Here is a 21,735-nt window from a genome sequence, read left to right on the forward strand (position 1 = left end):
CTAAAATGGGACCAGAATGATAACAGATTGCTAGTGCAACAAGGCAAGCATGAATCCATTAGGGAGGAAAGATAACATTGCCTTAGGCCTCAAATTACTTCTACAAAACATTCTGCAAATACAATGTCTAGCATACAATTTAAAAAAATAACTAGTTTCACCAGAAGATAAAACAACATAAACAAAAATGAAGAGGAAGGAAAAAATATAGGACAGACTCATAGAAGCTCAAGCTATTAGAGTAATCAGACATATTATATAATCAACTATGTGTACTATCTTCTGGGAAGTAAAATGTAAGATTGATAGAAAATTTCAGCAGACTATTGAAAACCATGTGAAATAATCAAGAGAAAATTTCAAACTTGAAAAGTACAAAGACTAATATCAAGAATTTAATAGGGCCCTAGCTAGCTTGGCTCAGTGGATAAAACATCGGACTTCATTCTGAAAGGTCCCAGATTCGATTCTGGTGAAGGGCACATGCCTGGGTTGTAGGCTTGATCCCTAGTAGGAGGCGTGCAGGAGGCAGCTGATCAAGAGTCTCTCTCATCATTGATGTTTCTATCTCTGTCTCCCTCTCCCTTCCTCTCTGAAATAAATAAAAAATATATATTTAAAAAAAGGAATTTAATAGGCATAATGGCAGCTTGGATACAGATTAAAAGATAATTCATAAACTTCAAGAGAGATAAAATGAAAACAGGATGGAAGCAGAGAAAGAGAGAAGGATGGAAAATACAGAAAAGCAGGTGGGAAGTTATAATGGATATAGTGTAAAACCCTAGCACAGTGGTTCTCAACCTTCTGGCCCTTTAAATACAGTTCCTCATGTTGTGACCCAACCATAAAATTATTTTCGTTGCTTCTTCATAACTGTAATGTTGCTACTGTCATGAATTGTAATGTAAATATCTGATATGCAGGATGGTCTTAGGCGACCCCTGTGAAAGGGTCATTCGACCGCCAAAGGGGTCGCGACCCACAGGTTGAAAACCGCTGCCCTAGCATATCCTATATAATAAAAGGCTAATATTCAACTCGACCAAATGGCAAAACGACCGGTCGCTATGATGCTCATTGACCACCAGGGAGCAGACACTCAATGCAGGAGCTGCCCCTGGTGGTCAGTGTGCTCCCACAAGGGGGAGTACTGCTCAGCCAGAAGCTTTGAGCTGGGCTCAGAGCTGGTGAGTGCAGCTGCGGTGGTGGGACCCTCTCCCACCTCTATGGCAGCACTAAGGATGTTTGACTACCAGCTTAGGCCCGTTCTCCATGGGGAGTGGGCCTAAACCATCAGCTGGACATCCCCCGAGGGCTCCCAGACTGCGATAGGGCACAGGCCGGGCTGAGGAGACCCCCTCCCCCTTAAGTGCACAATTTTGTGCACTGGGCCTCTAGTATATAAATAAATGTCATAAGGAAAAAAGTAAGAGGAAGATACAAAAATGATATCTGAAGAGTCAGTGGCCAGGAGCTTTCCAAATCTGATAAAAGACATCAAGACACAAAATCAAGAAGTTAAACATATCCAAAACAAATTAAATAAAAGAAATCACATGCAGGCTCACATAGTAAGATTGCTGACACCAAAGACAAAGAGAAACTCTTAAATGAACCCAGAATGAAGGAGGCATGGGAGTCAGATTACTACAAATTTCAACAATTGGACTGCTGGCTTACTCTTCACAAGAAACAACTGAATTATATCTTTAAAGTGCTGAAAGAAAAATAATTACAATTATGAACTCTATTTCTAACAAAAAGTTCTTTTTCATGAGAAAATCTGAAACAAAGTCATTTCCACACAAATAAAGGAAAAGTATTTGTCAACAACAGATTCACACTGGTGGAAATACTAAAGGATATTATTCGTGGAAAACATAAATTATTCCAGATGGAAACTTAGAGATGCAGAGTGGAACAAAAAGGAATAAAATTATGAATATATGGGTAAGAAACAATATGAACTGAATAAAACAACAGCAACAACAATGCTATCGTATTGTTGAGTTAAAAAATACAAAAATCATACAACAATAATGACATGTACATTGGCAGGGAAATACATAAAGCTAAGGTATTCTAAGGTCTTTGCACTATCTTGGAAGAGGATCAAGTGCCAGTCTATAATAACATTTGAAAAGTCAAGAATGAATGTTGTGAACTCTAGTGAAACCACTAGAAGAATAGTTAAGTTTGTCTATTTTTTAACAAATTAATAAAAGAGTATGTAAATAAAAAATATGTAAATCTGAAAGAAGTAAAAAACACACAAATAATACAGTTAAACTGATGTTTAGAGGGATATGTATAGGTTTAAAATGCATATATTAGAAATTAGATGAAAAAAATGTAAAAAAAATAAATAAGACACAGTAAGCTAAGCATCCATTTCAAGAAGTTTGAAAAAAACACCAAAAATACCCTAAAACTGCAAACTAAACATAAAGAGAGAAGGAAATAAAGTGTACAAATTACCGAAATAAGAAATGCACAGTAGAAACTATCAACAATGTCAAAACCAGCGCCTTAAAATCTTAGAAAAAGTGTGAGAGTAAACAAGCGCAAAAACCACCAATGCCAGTAAAATAAAAGATGACATCACTACAAACACCACAATGTAGAAGAGATAATAAGAGAATATTATGAACAAATTTATGACAAGATATTTGAAACTATAACTGAAATGGACAAATTCTTAATATAATATGAAGGAACAAATAACTACCACAAGATGAATGACAAAATTGATTAGTGCCGTAATTATCAAAGACATTGAAAGCTGTAAACAAAGAACACTCCTGGCCCAGACTGCTTCTCTTCTGAGTTCTATAAAACCATTCGAGAATAAAAACACCAGAGTCCTGGCGGGATAGCTTAGCTGGTTAGAGCGTGGTCCCAGTACACCAAAGTTGCTGCTTGTTCCCAGGTTGGGGGACACATTAGAATCAACCAATGAATACATAAGTAAGTGGAACAATAAACCAATGTCTGTTTCTCTCTCTCTCTCTCTCTCTCTCTCTCTCTCTCTCTCTCTCTCTCTCAAAATAAAATAAAATAAAATAAAATAAAATAAAATAAAATAAAACACCTACCATACACAAACTCCCAGAGAGTAGAATGGGGGAGTATTCTCTTACTCTTTTTGTGAGGCCAACATAACCCTGATGCCAAATCAAAGAAGGATATTATAAGAAACGAAAGTTACAGGCACTTTATTTCACAATCAAAATGAAAAAAAAACTTAAAATATTAGTAAACAGGATACAAGAGATAATATCATTACCAAGGTGGCAGAGGAAAAAATAACCCTGTCATCATTCATAGGTGGACATGATTGTGACACACTATGGAAAAATATTAGAATTACTAGGATGGCAAGATCACTGGATATAACATCAGTGTAAATGAAATGATCTCTATCTCAATATACAAGCAAAAACAATTCAAGTATAACAATATTTTAAAAGATACTGTTTATAATAACATAAAAATCATTTAATAATTAGAAAATAAGTCTAACAAAGTCTGTGAAAAGTCTCTAAAACATACTGAGAACTATGAAACATTACTGAAGGAAAGATAAGAAGACCTAAGTAAGCAAGGCAATGTATTATGTTCCTGAATTGGAGGACTCACTAGTTAAAGATATCATTTCTCCCAAACTGATACGTAAGTTAGATGCTACTCTGATTAAATTCCCTGTAGGTTTTTTGTTTTTCTTAATTTGACATGCAGATTCTAAAATTTATATAAAAGTGGAAAAAGGGCTAACAACAGATTCCAAACAATTTTGAAGGAGAATAGGTGGAAAGACATACTGTCTCAGCTATGAACACTTAGGTTAAATCTAAAACTGAAAAGACATAGCAGAACACTGAAACAGAAAAGAAAGACCAGAAACAGAACCACATATACTAAGTTAATTGATTTGTAACAAAGATGCCACTATAGTTCAGTGGGGGAAAGGATGATATGTTTTTCCCAGTAAATGATGCCATAAGTTGAATATCTATGTGGAGAAATAATTTTAGATCCCTAAATTACAGCCTACACAAAAATCAATTCCAGACGGATTGCTAATCTGAATGGGAGAACATAGAGCCACATGAAGGTAATACAGAAGAATATCTTCATACCTCAGGGTAGGAAATGTCTTCTTAAACAGGATATGAAGTTATCAATAAAAAAACAACAACTGGTAAATGGGATTGCATTACAGGGAACAATTTCTGTTCTGTACATCAAAAGAGTGAAAATGCAAGCTATAGAAAGGAAGGAGAAATTTGCAACATATACATTTAACCAAGAGCTCACATCTAGAACATATACAAACAATAAGAAAAGTACAACCCAGTAGAAAAATAAGGATAAAGTATATCAATATCTCAATGAACATAGGAAATAAAGCTAAACATCACAAATAGTCAGGAGAAATACAAGTTAAAATCACAGAGCTAGCACTACACCCCCACCAGAAGGGCTAAAATTAAAATGACTGACAATCTCAAGTGTTTGAGAGAATTTGGAGCAATGAGAATCATCACATATTGGTGGTGGGAGTATAAATTGGTACAGCCACTTTGGAAACTATTTGGCATTATCTATTAAAACTGAACATTCTCATACCACTCCTGGGTTTACATCCAACAGAAATATCTGAATATGTGCACCAAGAGACATATCCAAGGATATTTATAGACTCTTTATTCAATAGTGTAAGCAGACCAAATATCCATCAACAGTAGAATTACAGATGGATGAATTATGACATATTCATACAATTGAATCCTCTACAGAAGTGGAAATGAGGAAACTATACCTATATACAATTGCTGAATCCTATAAGTATAATATTGAACAAAAAAACAAATACACAAAATCATACTGGATGATCCCCTTTATATAAATTTCAAACACTAGGAAAATTAAACTCTTAACATTTAGGAATGCATGCTTAGGTAGTCAATAAAGAATAAAACAAAGATGTTATTATAGCAGTCAGTGTGTAGTGCTGAGAAAGGCAAGAGGAAACTTATTGGTGGAGGGGAAAGCAGCTGCCAACATTATGACCTAAGTAATGGTTACTCAAGTGTTACCTTTGTGACAAATCACGGAGCTAAATAGTTTTGCTTTTAGTATCTACATTAGGCTTCCCAATTTAAGAAAGTTAAAATGAGAAACCAGAAATCTAGACTTTTTCAAATGAAATTCCCAGATTTTAAAATGTTAGCAACAGATTTTAAAGATTTAGAATTATGTGGCCACACCCATTTCATCTATGAGCTGTCATTTTGTAATCTCTGCTAGTTACTCATGCACTTGATTAGAAGTTACAGGCACTGAGCGTGCTTCTATTCTGGTGCGAGAGCCTGAGAAAATTAGGGACCAACAACTTAACTTGCATGTAGATAACTAGAACTATACTAATGTAACAAGTAAATTTCAGTTTTCTCAGCCCCTTTTTTCTCTCTCATCTCCTCCCACTGCCCCTGTCATCATTTATTCCCTCTCTCTCTCTCTCTCTCTCTCTCTCTCTCTCTCTCTCTCTCTCTCTCTCTCTCTCATTGGTAGCATATTGTTGAAGTTAAGCTCCAGAGAGAAATCTAAAACTTGTTTCTGATGTGTCCATGCATATCAAAATCACAAATGAAATAAGACTCATTCTGAAGTTTCCTGGAGGTTACATGCCAGATGGGAAAAAATATAGTAACCACATTTTATGGAGAGCTTACTATATATCCAATCTTGTAATAACCTCTCTCCATAGCATTTATTTATCATATCATTTAAACATTCCTGTGATGTGGGAATTATTGTACTTGTCTTTTGGATGAGAAAGTTGAGACTCAGGGAAGCTAGGTCTCATGTGCAAGAACACAGAGAGCCAGTGACAAATAGCAGGGACTACTAGACTCTTGTTCATGCCTGTCATTACTAACTGTTGCACTGTATATGTGAGGCCACCAGTCCTGATGTAAGATATATCGACATCATTTTAGCATTTCTTGGATTTTGTAGCTCAGAGTGGTATTTGCATATTCAACAGGAAAATGAGCTCCAGTTGCTTAAACCCTCACTACCTTGAGTACTCAATAAGTACAGGTAATTGTTACAAACTCTTCATCCTCCAAGTTTCCCTGACACCCAAGGTACAAGCTCATATGATTAAATAAAGCCCAGACCAATATCCATGACAGTTCCCCAGGATGAACATGAAGGGCACAAAGAGATAGAGAGAAAATGATTTGTAGCAATCATGGCTCTTCAGTCCATGATTGCTGCGTTACCAATGACAATACTGGCTAAATAGTGGGTTTGAGAAATCTGAAAGTTAAATTAGCTTTGGAAGGGAGCAGTAGAGATAATCTGGCCTCTCTCCTCCATCATAGAATATAGGGGTAAGAAGCAGGGGATAAAGTGGGAAGAGTTCCACTCTGCACTAGCTAAAAATGGTCACTAGCTAAAAATGATGGTGAGACCTCGGGCAAGTCACTAACTGTCTTTGGGGTTTGTTGTTTGTCAACTGGGAATGTTAGAATAGACTTTTTAATTTTTTAAAAGGAATTTAAGCTGTGGAGTCTCTTCCAAATAAATCTTAACTGCCATGACAACATAAGGCAGACAATAATAGAGGGCATGGTTAAGGTACTGAGGAGGAGAGGGCAATGTTGTCTCATTGTTTCTTCTACTGCATCAGAACAGCCCTAGAGGCAGCTTTTGGATCAATACCTGGCACATAGTAGGTTCACAATGAATATTTGAAGAATAAGTTGTGAGTCCAAGTTTCTGTAGAACACAATTTAAAACAACCTGGAGTAGGGCAAGCTAAGGTCCCTTCCTACTCAAAAAAACACAGTCATCTAAGGCAGTGGTCAGCAAACTGTGGCTCTGCAAACCATGGCTCGCGAGCCACACGGGGCTCTTTGGCCCCTTCAGTGTGGCTCTTCCACAAAATATCAGCTCTTCCACAAAATACCGACTTCTGCGCATGGGCCACGAAGTTTCAATTGCACTGTACATGCACGCCCGCACGTGGTATTTTGTGGAAGAGCCACACTGAAGGGGCCAAAGAGCCGCATGTGGCTTGCGAGCCGCGGTTTGCTGACCACAGATCTAAGGCACTTGCCTGAGAGCATCCCGTGAACAAGGTCGGGGCAGAGGTGGTTGACATGCTGGGTCTCCCATCCAACCTTCCAGGGTCCTGGGATTTGCTCTCTGGCCCCTCGGCCATGTGCTCATTTACCTATGAGCACTTCAGATCAAGCCCCAGTTCTCTGGAATTGTACGGAGAGACTTTTTCTGCTCTTCTCATATTTTTTAAAACTCTGATTTGATTTTCATCTTTGCATCAGACACATACTCTGATTATAGGAAACATACACACGTCAGTGAATGAAGCTTAATACCAAGTCCTTTATGCCCCAGTGAAAGGTAAAGAACCAAAGACGCCTTCATCTTTCACTGGGACTTTGAAATAGCATGGCTGGAAGATACATAAGTCATTTTCAGTATGGTATCATTGTGAAGGGCTTTAGTGCACTCTTCGGAAAATAAAAAGTTAAAAAAATAAGTGTGGACAGGCTTGGTTCAAATCTTAACTCTATCACTTACTGGATATAGGATCTTTGGGCTTCAGGTTTGTTGTTTGTAAAACGGGAATAACAGCATCCCTTACCTTATGGAGATGAAGAGGGGAAAATGTGTGAACTATTAAATACAGAGCCTGGCACCCAGGCCATGCTCAGTGTTAGTTATTATCATCATTCTGACCACCTGGACAATGAAAACAATTCTCTTGATAATATCCCTGCCAAAAGGTTTTCTGCTTGAAAACTCCCAGTAATGGAGAACTCACTACCTCAAGGGGAATAGTTTCATCCTCAAGCATCTGATTAACTCAGATTTCCACCTTCCTCATGAGACCAGGAAGTCCCTGAAGGCCACGATGAGAATGTTCCAGGTGAGATCCCAGCGTGTGATGCCACTCTGATGGTTGAAGCTATAGTTAAACTTGAAATAGACAGGAGGCTTCAGGTTCCAGGACTGTTGGGTTGACAATGTCTGTGTAAAGCTCACCTAAACCCAAGTTCCTAGGCTGCCAGACATAGGGAAACTCTGATATAAAATTTTAGCAGCAAGGTTCCAAGGTAGCAGACATGTATGTGCTACCTTTCCTGGCTTCCCACCAGCCCCTAGCCTGGCAAGGAACAGATGGGTACTTCTTTGCTTTGGTCCCCTCAGGATGTTCAATTTTCAGTCAGAGATTTGAGACCACACTTTCTATAAATGTAGGCCCCTTGGGAAAGTAATCTGGAATTCCTTGTTCTCCTTTGACCTTCCCTGGTGAAAAACCTGGTGGGCACAGGACATTTCTTTCCCCAAGAAATTTAGGATTAGAGAGCATCTCTCTGTTCCTCCTGTTTAAAACCTATCCCTATAATCTCCACCATCCAATACCAAACAGGAGGTCACACTACAGACAACATATGACCAGCCCTATTTGGCATTCAAGGTGTTCAGCACCTCTTCCTACATTGTCTCTGTGCAGAGTCTTTAGTCAAGCTAGTAGCTTTTCTCATTTTTCCCTGTGAGTTCACATGCCTCAGAACCTTTGCTCATGAAATTTCTCAGCCATAGATTCCCCCCTTTTCTTTTCATGTCCTGAGCACCCAAAATCTATCCCTGCATTATAGATTCAGTCACTTTAGTTTTCTGAATTGGTGGCAAACTCACTGGCAGGATTGTGCCACTCAAATAATTTCATGAGTATTATCCATTAACCATCTGCAAGATTATCGTCTTTTAGGATAAATATTGTGGTTTACACTTGTTTCATGCTTTCTAAAGTGCCTAGACTGGTAGATATGCAGTAAATTGTTTCTAGACAAAATAATCTACTTGAAGTGATAAAAAGTATTAAAGCTAGGATTAGCAATAGACTACAAGTCAACCCAAAAGCAAATTATGTAGAATCAATAGCCCCACTCCAGTGAACCTTGATTACACCTATGCTATTTAATGCTAGTCGCCATGGTTTGACGTTCACTTAATTCTGGTAAAGTATCAGAGGACGGTAGTCAGCTTTGGACCACATCATAAACTCAGGAATGCAATAAATATTTACTGAAGGAAGAAAAGGAGAAAAGAATTCCTGAGAAGAAAGTGCAGATCCAAATGCAGTGAAAGTAGGCTGATAGATTATCACACTCATTTCTCCTTGAAACTGCCCTAGAATCTCAGCTCTGTAGCTTGGCATTCAAGGCTCTCCATATTATAAGCATAAACTTCTTTTCAATCTTATCTGTCATATTTTTAAAGTTTTGCCCCTATGTTCTTACATATGGACTATTTGTTCTTAAAATGTATTTTTAGTTCCCTACTCTTAGATTCCCCCCCCCCCTCCTCGAAGATATACTAAATTCAACCCATAATTGAAGTCCCAGTTACTTCTTCTCTGAAACCATCAGAATCAAATGAAAGGTATCAGCTCCAACAGGCTGTGGTCTCTTATCCTCCTCCAAGTAGTTTGACTTTACCTCTCTGACAAGACTTGATATATTTTGTCTCATATATTAAGAATCTGTGATTGGTTATTTACATGCCAATCTCAAGAGCTTCTTCTAGCCTGTGTCTGAGGAAAGGAGTGGTCTTCTATCCATCTTAATATTTCCTATAGCACTTTCAAATAGAAAAAAATCTGCTCAATAATAGGTAATAGGTAAGTGTTAATGTTTTAAGTACACTTTTATGTGCTAGGTATCATGTATGACCCCACTGAATATTCACAATGATCTTTTGTAGCAAGAATTATTATTATTATTATTATTATTATTATTATTATTATTATTATTATTATTTTCAGTTGAGGAAAGTGAGGCTCAGAGATTTAGGTAGCTTGTCTAAAGCCACATACCTGTGGAATGGAGGAACCAGAATATGAACCCTGACAGTCTGACTATAGAATCTGAGTTATTGAAAAAGATTTGGTGATCCTCCCCAGACAACAATCCTAGAGGGAAGAACAGATTCTCAAAAATAGCAAAAGTGGTTGCAGGATCGCTGGCACAGACCTCGGGAGTTCCTAACTCTTGAAAGCCTCAATAACCAATCTGTATTCAGGTAGTCCCCATAAGTGCTGAAACATACGCACAAAGGGAATAAGGAAAGTGAGTTCTAAGGACCAAATTTCCACTGACCAAAGCTTCCCTTCAAAACAGAACTTAAGGCTCTGCTGAGCTGAAAGTTTCTAAACCACCACTCTCCCGCGGTGCAATCCCTTCAAGGGACCTTAAGGAAGCATTCCTACTGGTGTTTGCTTGCTCTCTCTGCCCCCTTCCTAGCAGACAGCCAAGTGTGCAGAATGCCTGAGGAGGCTAAGATAGGCAAGCTCTGTGAGTTCTCTTGATCAGGGGAGGAGAGACCTGTCTTCACCTCTAGCCTGGTCTACCAGTTGGCGACAGCTAAGTAGCACCAGCCTTGTCTTTACCAGGTAGGACCAGGTTTAGAAGCCACATGTGGGTTTTCATTAAGCAGCTTGTTAAACTGCAGAGAGCAGTGATGCAGAAACCATGTTCCTGGGAAAGAAAGGGGATATACTTCTAAAAGGAAAGTGAATTTTAAAGTGCTTTTCATTTGACAATATTTAGACATGATCAAATAGAATAAATAGATACAAGCCTGCTATACTCTGTGTGGTTAAAAGATGCTCCCTCTGCCCTTTCCTCTAATTTATTTCTAGCCTTTTCTGGGGTGCCATGATGGATGCATCTAAATTAGTCACGCAGGCCACTGGATCACACTCTGAAACTGTGAAATAACACAGCTTGGTACTTTGTAAAGTGTTGACCCGTTTTCTTACTGTTCTGTGTATGTTTACTTTCCTGATAAGATTACAGGTCCTTGAGGGAGGGAGCCTTATGCATGTATGAGCTCTCATGGAACATGACATTGAACATTTGGAAATAATGAATACATATTTAAAATTAATCCAAAAGTTAGTCAAACAAGCATTTAGTGTTCAAATCCTATGTTTCTAGCGCTTTGTTACTCACACTTTGTTAGGTAGTAGGCATAGAATATAATTATATTATCTAAATTGCACTTTTAAAAAGAGGTTTATAACTAAATAGCATTCCTAAGTTTGAGCAACACAATCAGTGAAGAAGGATTGGATTATAACTTAAAGTATAAAAAAGTCCATAAATCCATGTTGATATAAATAAATGATCAAATAGATAAATAAATAGGGGTGAACAGACAAATCTCTCAGGCAGAATTCCAAATAATTAATGTAGCTACTCTGCCTTTAAGGAGACAGAGCCTAACTCTCCACTCCTTAAATGTACACTAGGCATAGTTACTTTTTTCCAGAGTGTTAGCTAAATAAACATTTATTGTTAGTTAATAATAATATCATCATTGGTTCATTAATTTTGACAAATACACCATACTAATGTGAGATTTTAATTACAGGGGGAAAAATCTGGGCATGGGATATATGAGGACTCTCTGAATATTCTCAAAACCTTTCTGTAAACCTAAGCCTATAATAAAAAGTTTATTTCACAAATGTAATTTCACAACTGTCTGCACATCACATTGAATATGCATGCTTGTCTTGGCTCTCTCCCTCAAATCCACAAAAATCACAGTAAAGGAATAAAGTAGGTATGGATTTATAAAACAAAGAGAAACTGAGAAAAGATAAGGGCAGACAAAGTAAAACCTTTGCAGAATGGAAAGTGGATGGATGAAGGATAGGTGACTCAGCAAGATGAAGAAAGCCAAAATGTAGCTATCTGCAGAGGAAGTGGGTGGAGTCAATAGGAGGAAAGCCAATCAGAACATAGCTCACCAGAAAGGTACAGAAATTTGAAGTACAGAATACTCTGAGGATTGAGGTATGGGATTGGGGTAAAAACTGGCAGAAAGCCCCAGAACCCCTCTTCTAGCTCATGCAGCAAGGTGATCCCCTCCTTTTCAGCCAAGCAGAAGCCTGGAGGTGGACGATGAAGATAAAGTGGAGGGACTACAGATTGGAGTCAGCAATACAACTGGTGATGAGGGTGAGGCCCAGCGACTGGTCATCTTCCTCCTTATAAGTAGAACATCCTATTGGCTTTTTGCTGTTTATTAGAACAGATAGTTAAGGGCCTTTAAGCATGGGATGGGGGTGGGTAGAAATTAAAATTAACAAACAGAAAAAATAAGTCACATTCACAATTCAGGGATCAAGCTGTTTCATTTATATATATATAAACAACAACTAAACTCTTATTTGAGATATACAAAGCACGAACGAATAAATAAAAAAAACACAATAAAGAATAACTGGAAGTTAATACAAAAGGTAAATACATCAATTAATTAAAATACTGAAATATAAAGTTAAAGATATCATTCTGAAAATAACTTACAGTCTAATAAATAGAATCTTGGAAGTCTAACATACAACTACTAGGAAATAAGAGTGAAAGAGAAAATGGAGGGAAGGATATTATCAAATAAATTATATATTGAAAATCCTAAAACTGAAGGATCTGAGTTTTCAAATAACACAAGTTCACAGAGTGCCTACCTAGCCTCATGAATAACCCATGAATAAAAAAAAGCTCCATACCACAGCCCATCATCTTAAACTAATAGACCTTGAGGGACAAAGAGGATATGAAGAATTCTGGAGGGAGAGAAGTGAAGCAAATCACATACAAAGAAGGAACACTCAGAATGGCATTCATTGGACTTGCATCAGCCACACAGAAAAGAAAAGATAATGGAATAATATCTGAAAAATTTCGAGTGAAAATTCTTTCCAAGCTTGCATTCCATCCCCAGTCAATGAAGTCTAAGGTGGAATAAAAACCATTTCAGATATGCAAAATCTAAAAATCTATCTCCTATGTACTCTTTCTTAGGAAATGAACAAAATGAGAGAGTAAACCCAGAATAATGAAAAAGAATGAGATACAGAGAACAGGAGGGCAAACAGTAAGGGGAAAGCTGAGGTTCAGCCCAGGAAGATAGCACCCGGCCAGATTCCAACAGCACCAGGCCAGGCTGAAGCAGAAAGGATGGGGGCTCCACAAAGGAGGTCTCTGGGGGCAAATAATGCACCCAAGAGAGCTCCTCATATTCATGATTGTAACTGAGAGGAGTTTTATGATTTGCTCAGAAGGTTTGGGTCTGAATCAATGGCAAAATATATAAGACAAAATAAACAAAGCAAACAAATAAAACAGTATAAACAAAGAAAGCAGGAAAACAAAAAGTTTCAGAGTATACAATTTGGCTTATTTGTGAAGGTATTTACCTCGTCATAATTTTAATTCAACAAAAATGTAACACTGGTAATAGGAGAAGAGGATGAGTGGGGATGGATTAGTATAAGCTCCATCCTCATCTGCCATAGCAGGGATTTGACAAATAATATCTAAAATTGAAAAATCAGCCCGGTGTGGCTCAGTGGTTGAGCAGGGACCTCTAAACAAGGAGGTCACAGTAGGATTCCTGGGCAGAGCACATGCCCTGCTTGTGGGCTTGATCCCCAGTAGGGGGCGTGTACGAGGCAGCCCAACCAATGACTCATCACTGAAGTTTCTATCTCTGTCTCCCTCTACCTCCCTCTCTCTGAAATAAATAAAAATATTTTTAAACCAAAGTTTATAAAATTGGAAAATCAGGAAAAGTAAATGTGGGGCGTGGTTACGGTGTTTTGGCCAGGCTCAAGCCTCGGACTAATGAAAGGACAGGGTCCTCTCATTACCACATGCAAGTCCCAGGGCCCTGCCCTTCCAGCACAATCATAGCCAATGGCTGTGGTTGTAAGCTTGAACCTATGGTCCGAACACATAGCCCCACGTGCCTTGTGATAGAGTTCCGGTGCATGAGTGGGGATGAAACAAGAATGCTGTAAACAACTTGATCACGCCCCTACTTTGCCTCGTGGCATCTGCTATAAAATAAAGACACGGCTTGTGGGTGCTGGCACTGTCTCCTCATCAGGGAACAGCTTCCCACCGAGACCCAGCTTTCATTCTCTTGTCTGTCTTTTCTCAATCCTTTCACCCCCCCCACTCAGGGTCACTGAATCAGGCTGAGCTGGCATGACACATAAGGCGCCCTGGCGCTGAGTATGCCATGGCTGTGCCGGCTCCCCACAAGTAAGTATTAAGAGATATGAAGTTAAAATCGGGGAAGAAATAGGTAAAATAATTTAGAGTGATTCCCCCTGACAGTTTGAATTAGGATAGAAAGCAATGAGGGAAGGGAATGCTGAATTTTGTTGTATTACTTGGAATACCATTTGGTTTTATAAGTAGTATACATGCATTATTTAGTGGGAAAGAGAAATTTAAAACATGTTCTAACCCTATCAAATAATGACTGGAAGAGTGAATAATTATTTCTCCATTTTACAGAAGAGGAAACTGAGGATGTACGAGGTAAAGTGTCACAGAGTCACACACAGTGAGTGATACCATCAAGCCTACACTTGGGTCTCCTGACTCACAAACCAGAGCCCCTTCTAGATAGAGAAGAAGGAAGTAGTAGCATTTTCTGTGCTGTCAGGCTCCTGGGCAGGGATTCAGTGGAATCTAGAGTCATCTACTAGTTCCAGCGACACTCTGTGACCTTTACCCCCTTCTATGAGTTCTGAAAAACAATAAGCCATGGTTTGGAGTTGGACAGTCCATGGAGGAACAACCTCTTGCTATGAAAGAGGCAATTTGTAAAATCATATTTCATCAGTTCTTTATGTCTCACTTCCAGACTCTCCCAGCCCCTTCTGGATGCCGCATGCTTTGATAATATAACTGCCTCTATTCTGAGTAAGAAAAACTAAGGTGGAACAAAAGAATAAAGCCCTAGATGTTTTCGCCTTTTAAAACTAGTAATTTGCCTGTCTTTCCCTCACGGTGAAAGGTAGGGCCCACGTTTTCTGTCTGGTGATGTTAGAACAGGCTTTCCTAATACTTTTTGTCTGTGAGATGCATAATGGCTTAGGCCTTTGCTTTTATGTTGCAATCACAAAAGATTGTTCTACTTTCTTAGATTGTATGTAATAATCTGGCCTACTTTCTGCCCTGGATGGGATTCTTGTTGCAGGTTCCTGACTTTATACAGTCCCTGGCTACAAATGCCTTTCTTGCTTCCTCAAATAATAGTATGCTTCTCAAACTCATTCGACTCCCTCCTAGATCATCATTGCTTCCTTTCTTCATTCATTCCAGCATATTTCTATTAAATACTCTGTGTGTGTGTGTGTGCACGTGCGAGCACACTAGACACTAAACTGTGCTCTAAGAATCAGCAGCGAACAAAACAGACACCATCTCTGTTCTCCTGGAGCTCATAATTGAGTGGGAAAGCATACATGGGATAAATAATTATTGTATACGTGTGACCTAGAGTTGTGCAGGGCAGTTTGAGGGACCTGTAAATGGGCATCTAACCTAATTGGAATGGTGGGTGTCAGTCAGAACTGTCACACGATACTCAGTGGGTTACCTCTGACACCTGCCAGTGACGAATTCATGCTCAACAAACATTGGCCATTTCTTTGATAAATATCCTTGAAATGGTATTGAAACGTTAAAGTGGTCTACAAGTTAAATTCATTATTACCATGCCCAAAAGAAAGGCAATAAAAAATAACGGGAAAAAATTGTGATATAAAATTAGGCTTAAACTTTACTGGGGGAAAATGATGGGAAGGATCCTGTATAGATAAGGAAGATCTAGCTGACTTTTCTACTTACCCCTTTGCCCTCTTTAAAGTCATTCTGAACAGCAGTTTCAAATTGTGTATCTCTGCATCTGCTCCTGAATAATTAGGACTGGGTCACGATGTAGCTAAATCTTCTGACATAGAGCCCAACAACCATGATATAGCAACCCACTTTGGCATTGGTGGTGCCTGCAATTAACACAATAATACCCCATTCAAAGGTACAAAGCTTAGACCTTTTCACACTTTCACAAATATTCTTCTCAACTCTGAAAGGGTGAGGAAAAAATAACAAAAACAAAAAGGGCATTCTTCTAAAAAGTACTGCACACACCCTAAATGGGAAGAAACATTTATAGACATAGGAGGCTGAAAATAAAGTTTAGAAACTTTCAAATACAGGTTTACTGCTTATAGATAAAAGTTCTCAAGAGATGAAATAAGAATGTTCTTGTTTAACAAGAAAAACAAACACAAAACATATTTTAGAAACTATGGATTGCTGTAAATTCATTTAAAATGACCATTTTACAAAGCTTAGTATTGGAAAATTAAAAATGTAGTCCAGTAGGAAGGGGATCTTCAAAGTACTGAAGGAGAAGGGATACACAGGTACACACAAACACCGCATGCGTGTGTGCGGGCACGTGCATGCGTGCGCACATGCGCATGCACACACACACACACACACACACACACACACACACCTTAGTACTTTGTTGAGGTTGGTTATTTTAACAGCTCATCAGTGACACTTTCAAGACTCTATAGGTTTTTTTTTTTTTTATCAATCTTGACTTTTCCATTCCATCCAACCTTGAAAACCTCTTTACAACCTCAAAGTTTTACTTTTACCTAGAAAGCTGTGGTTTCCATATTTGCAATTCTCCACAATTTTGTTTCCTTGTGTTTTGTAAACTTGGTATGATGAAGCTTAGCCATAATGTAACATTTTCTTGGATGTTTTTACTACTGAAGTTTTCTCAAACTCATATCATTTATAGGCCCTTTTAAAGGAAACTCTTCTTCTGGGCTCACATTGTTGACAAATTATTTTTATTATAATGATACTTTAAAATGTACAAATATTAAAGCAGGAATCAACTCTTCTTGTAGCTCTCTTAGAACTATAAAACCCAAGAAAATGTACAAATGAAAAACAAAACATGATTATATAACCCATACATTTCGAAATACCAATATTAATTCAATGTGACAATGTGACAAACAATGGCATTTGCTGACTTCAAACTACTAGCTGTGACACCAATATGGATCTGTGTTAGCTCACAATTCTCTGAGTCTAAACTACCGTGTACTGCATGAAGATTTGCTTTCCTTCTAGTGTTTTCTCTCTTTTTTCCATATGGTAAGTACATGCGTATGTCAGCCTCCACCCAGCATTATTTCACTGTGCAGCACTTCTGAGCTAGCATCATAGTAAATGCAGACACCAGCAAGGACCCAAACCTGTGGCAGGTATGAAATGGTAATTCTAAGATATGCTTTGTATTTTTTATGATGATCAAAATAAAAACACCACATTCAATATACAAACACTCAGACATCAGAGTACTCAGATCCCTGAGAAAAAGCTGCTGGGTGGCCAACTTCAGCTTGTGAAACTGCTAATGTACGCCTTTCTAATTGTATTTATGCCCAATATTATAGAATTGGCAAAGCAAATATGGGACCTATTTTGTCTAGTTTTTAAAGTGAAAATTCTTCAAAATATCTTTAATTAAAATGAAAGGTACCCATCAGAGGCTTTGAAAAGTACAAATTAATTCACATTTGAAGGGGTGTATGAACTCCTTTGGGTACCTTCACCTGAGTGATTTAGAATTGATGCATCTCACAAAATAGATGTTTTTCCTCTATTTTTCCTGGAGGTATTATATGTAATGCTTTAAATTTCTATACCATCTTTCCCCCTGGCAGTACAAAGTACTTCATAAACCTCATATTAATGATATTAACAAACTCATGAGACTAGATAGATGCTAGGCAACATGTTCCTGAGCTTATAAATAAATGAACAAGCTGAAAGACAGGGATAGGATTTTATTTCTAAGATATTTTAACTAGCTTCTCTCATTTTTCTCTCACTAGAGCATTATAAAAATTGGCACTCTTTCACTTCTTTACTTGTTTGTTTATTTTTTCATGTAAAGAATGTGCATTAAGAGCAATGTTCCATGCATTGTAATAGATATAATGAGGGTTGTAAAGCCAATACAAGGTGTGGTACCTGACCTTGCAGAGTTAATAATTAAAGAAAATGAAAAGGGAAACATGCACACAGAAGCTGAAAGATGGTTTCTTTGTTTGTTAATCCTCACCCTGGGAATATTTTCCATTGATTTTTAGATAGAAGGAAGGGGAGGGAGGGAGGAAGGGAGTTAGAGATAGAGATAGAGATAGAGATAGAGATAGAGATAGAGATAGAGATAGAGAGAGATAGAGATAGAGATAGAGATAGAAAGAGAGAGAGAGAGAGATGGATAGATTGATTGCCTCCCGCACATGCCCTGACTGGGGCTGGGAATTGAACCTGCAATCCAGCTCTTGACTGGGAATGGAACCCCCTTCTTCAGTGTGTGGGCTGATGCTCTAACCACTGGAAAACACCAGCCAGGGCTGAAAGATGATTTTTAAACAAATAATTTAATACAAATAAAAATTTCTGAAAATATGTTCTAGGAATGTTACGAAAGAATCCATCCTAGAATGTTGGTGGTCAAGGGAAAGTTGGGACAGGGATGGTGGAGATTGAGGACACATATTGTTATGAGGGTTATATATTGTGGATAGATGTGGAAGAAACTGTTCTAGGCAAGAGAAATAACACATAAACTGGCTGGGAGATATTAGATAAGAATGAGGAGCAGTGACTGGACCATGTAGTCTAATAGGTTAGTATTAAACCAGCAAGAACTTTCTGTACACCATCAATTATGCCCAAGGCTTTTATATACTTACCTGGCTTAGCCCTTTACACTTTGACCCAATTTCAAAGAAACAAAAATGCCAACTTAGCAAGATTAAGTAATCTGTCCTGGGTCACAAAGGTAGAAAGGAGGAGAAACAAGATTCACATTGGCTATCTCTGCTCTCAAACATTATGTTCTATTTCTCAACAGCAGAAGATGACAGCTGAAAGTTAGTGCTAGGTCACAGAAATCTTTGATAGCGGCCGGTTCAGGCTTTACAATGTAGGGAGTGGAAAACGAGTCATGATTTTTGGAGTAGGGAAGTAGCAGGAGAAAAACAATGGTGCTTTAGGGAGAGGAATTTGGCAATGGGTGCATAGGATGAGCCAGAACGGGAGACTGAGGGAGTATAAAAATTGATTCCTTCTGGTATCTCAACATAGAGGTTAACATTGCTTCCCAGTGTTCTAATACAGCTTCTCCATATTTCTCCAGCATTATCTCATACCACCCTCCACCTTTGTTCTCAGCCTCCATCCAAACCAACCTACTTTCACTCTGCTGGTAACAGATACACTCCCTTCCACCAAAGAATATTTGTACATGTTGTTCCAATTGGCAGAAATGACTTTTCCTATTTTTGATACTTTAACTCCGCCTACTTGTCCTTCAAATTTTCCTTTAAATGTAACTTCACTTGAGAAGTCTTTTCTGGCATTCTTACTTAGGTCAAATGCCCTGTGGAGGCACTCATGACATCATGCCCCCTCTCCTTTGTAACATCTGTCATGGGAACAATTACCCATTTATTCATGTGATATTTTGATTATCAGCTGGTTGTTTCCACTAGAATATATGTTTCTTGATTGCAGAAGTCATGTCTGCTTTTGCTCACTGTTGCATTCCCAGGACCTCCTGGATTGCCTGTCATGCCATAGGCATTTGCCATTTGTTGTGCATGAGTGAATGAGTGGGTGTATGAATAGACATGCTGGACCAGGAAGCTAGCAGGAATGAAAAAAAAAGGTATGATGCAAGAGTTGGCAAAAGGACCCAATGATTGATTTGGGGTTGGGGAGGGAAGGGTAAAGCCCAGGCAGGGAATACCAAGTTTTAGGCAGGTGTCAATGATGGCTCTGTGGTTTCTCAAGCCTGGCTAGTAGGAAAATCAAATGACCTGCAACAGTGCACTTTGCAGTTACTACCTTCTCAGGTCAGTAGCCACCTGAAACTTTGATGTAAGAGGCAAAGAATCAGAAACAGAATTGGTGAGCATTTCAGCCCAGAGCAAAACAAAGAGCTTATGAGTATGTTATGAGAGCAGCAGTGAGGAGAAGGTAAGTCCCTACGTGGAAGTGTGTCTCAAGTGGATTATCAGATTTCTGTGCGTTGAAATATCCAGTAGATCCTCAAGCCATCACAATAGTGGTTTTCTTTACATTTTACTGAAGCCTGATTCCTCTTCCTGATCCAAGGAGATTTCATAATGTCAGTTGCCCCAAGTGGGAATCAACTCAGCATATTGGAAAAAGCAGGCTGATGATATCATCCAAGGCCTCTATCAAGTATTACCTTTGTCACATGGCCTGGCCTGACGATCACAGCATTGCCATTCTTCCCAGGAAGCATTTGCCCTCACTCACCCAGGTCCTTCCGTGTATATGATGTGCACCTCTGACATGGTCACGTTATTCCTTTTTGTTCAAGTGTCTTTTTCTTCTCTGACTATGAATTCTTTGAGAGCAGGGACTCCTTCACATTCATATAGTTATGGATTTAGAGTAGTGGCTCTGGAGACAGATTGTCTGGGTTCAAATCCTGGCTCTACCATGGACCAACTGTAAGCTTGGTCAAGTTACTTAATCTCTGTCTGCATTTTAGTTCCCTTATTTGACAAATAAGGAAAATATAGTAGTACCTATTTAACTACTAAACAGAGTTATTCTGAGGTCTCTCATTTACTCATTCATTTACTCATTCATAATCCATTCAGCAATTTTTTATTAAGTAGTTATTACATTCCTGTCCATGTTCTAGGTGCTAGAAAAACAATCATAAACAAAAGGGGAAGGTTCCTCCTATTTTGGAACTTATATTACATGGGAGGATAAAAGCATCACCAGTAAACAAGTAAACAATATAATTTCAGATTAGTAAAAAGTGTGCCTGAGCTGGTTTATACTGGCTCACAAGAGTGGACTGTGTGTGTGTCTTCTCAGCATCACTTTCAGTGACATCATATTGATAGCTTGAATCTCTGATTCAGCCATAATAGAGATATTTACACTTTGGAAATTGGCAAATTCTATCACTTCGCAAATGCAATCCCTCATCTCTACCCCACTATATCCAGGTGGTAAACACATCACTGGGTATAAAGGCACTAACACAGGTTGATTAAAAGATAGTGACTAAGGCAGTGTAATTCATTGTCAAGGAATCTCTAAAAAAGTGGAGTTGGTGCTGAAGCCTGAAATATTAGTATCTAGAAGTGATGCAGCAAAGAGTAATCTAGGCAGAGTGGGCAGCTGATTCAAAAGGCCTAAAAAAGCAATAAGCCTGATATATTTTCCAGTAACAATAACAATATATAAGACACTGAGGGTGGAGCCTAAAGAATGAGGGGCGGGGGGGATGAAATGAAATGAGAACAGAAATGTAGGTCAGAGCAAGGTCACATAGAGCCTTGCAGACCTGCATTTATTCCAAGTGCAGTAAGAAGCCTATAGGAGGGTTTTCAGCAGAAGGGACTATTTAAAGGACTTAGCATGTACCTAACACCTAGGACATGCTCCATAAATGGCACCGATTTCTGTTAATACTTAGCTTGGTGTCCCTGGCAGCTTACACTTTGTCTGACACATTGGAGGTATCCAGTTAAAGTTTGTTGAGTCATAAATAAGTGTATGGTCACAAAGAAAACTCTTTCCCTCTTCGAGCCTCAGTTGCCTCATCAGAAAAATGAACAATTTGCGAAAGATGGTATCCCAGATCCATTCTGGTCAGTAAACCCTTCACTGTGTTACCATGGACTGAAGACTGGTTTTACTAACCCAACCTGGCTAACGT

At 38.5% G+C, this 21,735-nt stretch overlaps 1 protein-coding gene across 3 annotated transcripts in view; it reads right to left on the reverse strand.

Moving 5' to 3' along the window:
• Positions 1-21,735, reverse strand: part of GRIA1 (glutamate ionotropic receptor AMPA type subunit 1) — a 274,009-nt gene that overhangs the window by 164,260 nt on the left and 88,014 nt on the right. The gene's annotated exons all lie outside the window — the stretch shown is intronic.

The sequence above is a fragment of the Myotis myotis genome, unplaced genomic scaffold, assembly GCF_014108235.1.
Source record: "Myotis myotis isolate mMyoMyo1 unplaced genomic scaffold, mMyoMyo1.p scaffold_m19_p_6, whole genome shotgun sequence".
Classification (NCBI taxonomy): domain Eukaryota; kingdom Metazoa; phylum Chordata; class Mammalia; order Chiroptera; family Vespertilionidae; genus Myotis; species Myotis myotis.